The sequence below is a fragment of the Mastomys coucha genome, unplaced genomic scaffold, assembly GCF_008632895.1.
Source record: "Mastomys coucha isolate ucsf_1 unplaced genomic scaffold, UCSF_Mcou_1 pScaffold3, whole genome shotgun sequence".
NCBI classification, from domain to species: Eukaryota; Metazoa; Chordata; class Mammalia; order Rodentia; family Muridae; genus Mastomys; species Mastomys coucha.
The window spans coordinates 57829168-57834717 of record NW_022196909.1 but is presented as its reverse complement, the minus strand read 5'-3'; the positions used below and the strand labels follow the sequence as shown (position 1 = coordinate 57834717).

Below are 5550 nucleotides of genomic sequence, written 5' to 3'. Positions count from 1 at the left end.
AGCCTACAATTCATTTCTTGGTGCAGCAGAACTATCAACTCTCAGCTTAGCTACAATGGTGGTAAAATTCTTTGGTGATGTGAGGGTCATTGAAATACAACCTTATTACAATGAAACGCAATGTCTAAAAATTGTTCTTATTTTGGGCTTGTACCACAGTAAGAGCCAAGATTTTAAACTCTACTAAATACAAAACAAACAAAAAGACTTTTTATATTCATGTTCATTTAAGAAAATACTAGTAGTGATGTATTATTTTTAAGTATACAGATAATATGTTTGGAGTTATTTAAAATTTATATTGAGAAAAATGTATTTTCACTATTGCAGTAGACGACCACCTACATAAGACTGTTAAATTGATTGTTGTCTTATATCAAACAACTTTTATAATTCTTATTTTTATTGTTTTAATATTTTATAAATTTTAAGGAATATGACAAAAAAGATATTGTAGGTAATGAAGGGGGGTCTCTGGGAGGACCAGTGGTACAAAAGGGAAACAAGAATGTGATTCAATTATATTTAATTGAAATATGTTTTTAAATGTTAGCAAATTCAGATAAATTGAAATCATGTAATTTTTCTCATCATAATGCAATAAAAGTTTTAAAAAAGTAAAAAAAGAAGAAATACAGGAAAACACAACCAAACAGGTGAAAGAATTGAACAAAACCATCCAGGATCTAAAAATGGAAGCAGAAACAATAAAGTAATAACAAAGGGAGACAACTCTGGAGATAAAAAAAACCTAGGAAAGAGATCAGTAGTCATAGATACAAATATTATCAACAGAATACAAGAGATAGAAAAGAGAATCCCAGGGGCAGAAGATACCATAGAAAACTTTGACACAACAGTCAAATAAAAATGCAAAATGCAAAAAGTTCCTAACCCAAAACATCCAGAAAATCCAGGAAACAATGAGAAGACCAAACCTAAGAATAATAGGTATAGAAGAGAGTGAAGATTCCCAAATTTAAGGGTCAGTAAATATCTTCAACAAAATTATAGAAGAAAATTTCCCTATCTTAAAGAAAGAGATGCCCATAAACATACAAGAAGCCTACAGAACTCCAAATAGACTCGACCAGGAAAGAAATTCCTCCCATCACATAATAATCAAAACACCAAATGCACAAAACTACGAAAGAATATTAAAAGCAGTAAGGGAAAAAGGTCAAGTAACATATAAAGGCACACCTATCAGAATTACACCAGACTTTTTATCAGAGACTGTGAAAGCTAGAAGATCCTGGGTAGATGGCATACAGACTCTAAGAGAACACAAATGCCAGCCCAGGCTATTATACCCAGCAAAACTCTCAGTTACCATAGATGGAGAAACCAAGATATTCCATGACAAAACCAAATTTATACAATATCTCCCCACAAATCCAGCCCTACAAAGGAAAATAGATGGAAAAATCCAACACAAGGAGGGAAATAACACCCTAGAAAAAGCAAGAAAGTAATCTTCTTTCAGCAAACTCCAAAGAAGATAGCTACACAAACATAATTCCATCTCTAATAATGAAAATAACAGGAAGCAACAATCACCCTTCCTTAATATCTCTTAACATCAATGGACTCAATTCCCCAATAAATGGACGTAGACTAACAGACTGGATATGTAAACAAGACCCAGCATTTTGCAGCATACAGGAAACACATCTCAGCGACAAAGACAGATCCTACCTCAGAATAAAAGGCTGGAAACAAATTTCCAAGCAAATGGTCCTAAGAAACAAGCTGGAGTAGCCATTCTAATATCGAATAAAATCAACTTTCAACCAAAAGTTATCAAAAAAGATAAGGAAGGACACTTCACATTGGTCAAAGGAGAAATCTATCAGGATAAACTCTCAATTCTAAACATCTATGCTCCAAATGCAAAGGCACCCACATTCATAAAAGAAACTTTATTAAAGTTCAAAGCACACATTTCACATTACACAATAATAGTGGGAGACTTCAACAACCCACTCTCAATGGATAGATCACGAAAACAGACACAAAACAGAGACATAGTAAAACTAACAGAAGTTATAAGCCAAATGTATTTACTAGAGATCTATAGGACATTTCATCCTACAACAAAAGAACATACCTTCTTCTCAGCACCTCATGATAACTTCTCCAAAATTGACCACATAATTGGTCACAAAACAGGCCTCAACAGATACAAGTAGAATGAAATAATCCCATGCATCCTATAAGACCACCACAGAAGAAGGCTGGTCTTCAATACCAACACCAACTAAGGCTGGTCTTCAATACAGAGGAATGGATTCAGAAAATGTGGTGCATTTACACAATGGAGTACTACTCAGCTATTAAAAACAATGACTTCACAAAATTCACAGGCAAACAGATGAATCTAGAAAATATCATCCTGAGTGAGGTAACAAAAGACCACACATGGTATGTACTCACTGATAAGTGAATAGTAGGCAGAGAGTGTGGAATACCCACAATACAACTCACAGACCACGTGAAGCTCAAGAGGAAGAGAAACCAAAGAGTGGATGCTTCAGTCTTAGTTAGAAGGGAGAACAATATAATCAAGGGAAGTAGAGGATGGGAGGGGCTTGGGAGGAAGAGAGGAGGGGAAGGGGGAAAAGAGGGGCAGATTTAGGCATGGGAGATGGAGGAGATGTACAGAGGGTCAGGAAATTGAACAGAGGTGTATAGCAATGGAGGATGGGGAACTGGGGGTAGCAACCAGAAAGTCCCATATGCCAGGAAAGCAAGAGCCTCCCAGGACCCTACAGGGATGACATTAGCTGAAATACCCCACAAAGGGGAGGGAGAACCTGTAGAGACCATATCCAGAGGTTAGGCTTGACCCCTGTCCCAGTTGAGGGATGGGGCCACCCACCCATGTCCAAAATTTTAACCCAGAATTGTTCCTGTCTAAGGGAAATACAGAGAAAAAGAATGGAACAGAGACTGAAGGAAAGGTAGTCCAGAGACTGCCCCACCTGGGGATCCATGTCACATGCAGACACCAAGCCCAGACGCTATTGCTGATGCCAAGAAGTGCTTGCTGACAGGAGCCTGATGCAGCTGTCTCCTGAGAGGCTCTGCCAGATCCTGACCAATACAGATGCAGACGCTTGCAGCCAATCATTGGACTGAGCACAGGGATGACAATGGAAGAGTTAGGGGAAGGCCTGAAGGAGCTGAAGGGGCCTTATCTAGCATCAATGGAAGGGGAGGCCCTTAGTCCTGTGAAGGCTTGATGCCCCAGTGTAGTCAAATGCTAGGGCGGGGAGGGAGTATTGGGTAGGTGGGTGGGCAAGCACCCTCATAGAAGCAGGGTAAGGGGGTATGAGATAGGGACTTGCAGGGGGGAACCAGGAAAGGGGATAACATTTGAAATGTAAACAACTAAAATGTCCAATTAAAAATTTTTTTAAAAAGACCAAAAAAAACTTAGTTTCTTAGATGAAGGCTGTAGTTTAGTAGTAAAGCACTTGCCTAGCCGGCATAAGTTTAATTCCCCACCCTCATACACACTTGAGCATACACACACAAACACAACACACAGCATACACACACAAACACAACACACAATCAGTTTCTTTGTTGCATTAATTATACATATTTTTTGTTTTTGTATTTTTACAATAGGATATCATGTAGCCCAGGCTGCCCTTAAACTTACTCACTGTTAGCTAAGGATGGCTTTAAACTTCTGATTCTCCTATTGTGTGGTCCTGGGGATAAAACCCAATGCTTTGAACATGCTACACATAGACTCTATCAACTGAGGTCATCCTGAGCTACTGGATTGTGGGCTCCGCGGACGGACTCCCACACTGGATACATTTGCAAGGCACACAAGTCACAAGTGGTTAGAGCCTACCATGTTAAGTAGTGCATTGCTGTATCCCTACCTCATTTTGAAAAGTTTTTAGTGGACAGCAAAATAATAGAATGTGTCTTAGTTAGGGTTTTACTACTGTGAACAGACACCATGACCAAGGCAAGTCTTATAAAGGATAACATTTAATTGGGACTGGCTTACAGGTTCAGAGATTCAGTCCATTATCATCAAGGCAGGAGAACAGTGGCATCCAGGCAGGCATGGTGTAGGAGGAGTTGAGAGTCCTACATCTTCATCTGAAGGCCACTAACAGAATACTGGCTTCCAGGCAGCTAGGATGAGGGTCTTAAAGACCACACCCACAATGACACACCTACTCCAACATAGGCCACACCTATCCCAACAGGGCCACACCTTCTAATAGTGCCACTCCCTGGGTCGAGTACATACAGACCATCACAGAGCATAAATGACTTTCACTATTTCTTTTACAGCTCAAATATATATGGCTGAAAAAAATACAATTCGCAAACTCAGGAATTCACCATTGGAGTAAGTGTCCTTGGTCAGGACGGAGCGGGGTTCTCCCCATCAGCCTTACCTTGCTTCTGGGCAAACTTTAATCTTCATGTGCACACTGCCATTCCCACCAGATACGGCTCCCAGATGTTCTCTGACCTAAAGAGAAAGGCATGGGGAGTGGGAGGGGGAGCAGGGAGGACGATTGTACCCCTGACCAGTTTTCTGCAGCCTTTGAAGAAAGCAGGGGACGTGTGGTGTTTGTGTCACCTTCCCTCTTTGGTGAATGCATGTTCCTCTCACATCTCACCTTCCCCACCATCCTGTTTGCCAAAGACTGCTCTTAGACCTTTGGCTGCATGAGTCTGCGATGCTAACCTGTGCTTCAATCCCTTTTTGTTTGGTTGGTTATTTTTTGAGACAGGGTTTCTCTGTGTAGCCCTGGCTGTCCTGGAACTCACTCTGTAGGCCAGGCTGACCTTGAGCTCAGAGATCTGCCTGCCTCTGCCTCCCAAGTGCTAGGATTAAAGGTATGAATCACCACAGCCCAGCTTCTTCTTTTTAAAGATTTGTTTATTTTTCTTTTATGTGCATGAGTGTTTTGCCTGCAATATATATCTGCAAGTGAGTGCCAGATCTCATTAGAGACAGTTGTGAGCTGAAATGTGGGTGATGGGACTTGAACCTGGGTCCTCTGGAAGAACAACCCACTGTTTAACCACCGAGTCTTCTCTCCAGCCCCTTTAACCATTCTTTTAGGTGTTGGCTTATCTGTTCTTCAGCCTGCCTGCTTCTGTCTGTGTTTACTATTCTCCAAAGCCAATGGGGATTTGTCTCTGAAGAGTATTTCAGTTATTCTTTCCTTTGAAAATAAATGTATAATAACCTAACACACACACACACACACACACACACATAAAACACACACACTTGTCCTTCTGTGTCAGTACCTGGGAACTGATCCAGGACTACTGAATATACCAATACCTGCACAAATCCCCTATAGAGAATGGTAGAGCAGCGGTTCTCAACCCTCCCTTTGAGGGGGGGCAAACAACCTTTTACAGGGGTCATATATCAGAAATCCTACATGTCAAATATTTACATTAGGATTCATGGGGTTGGGGATTTAGCTCAGTGGTAGAGCGCTTGCCTAGCAAGCTCAAGGCCCTGGGTTCAGTCCTCAGCTCTGACAAAAA

At 40.8% G+C, this 5550-nt stretch overlaps 1 protein-coding gene across 4 annotated transcripts in view; it reads right to left on the bottom strand.

Moving 5' to 3' along the window:
• Adgrf1 (adhesion G protein-coupled receptor F1) overlaps nucleotides 1–5550 on the bottom strand; it is an 87922-nt gene that overhangs the window by 37793 nt on the left and 44579 nt on the right. For 2 of the 4 annotated variants that reach the window (XM_031348220.1, XM_031348224.1), the window contains exon 2: nucleotides 4434–4510. The exons of the other annotated variants lie outside the window; for them this stretch is intronic. The gene's annotated coding sequence lies outside the window, so the exon portion shown is untranslated. The remainder of the gene's footprint in view (nucleotides 1–4433; nucleotides 4511–5550) is intronic. 4 annotated transcript variants of the gene reach the window in all.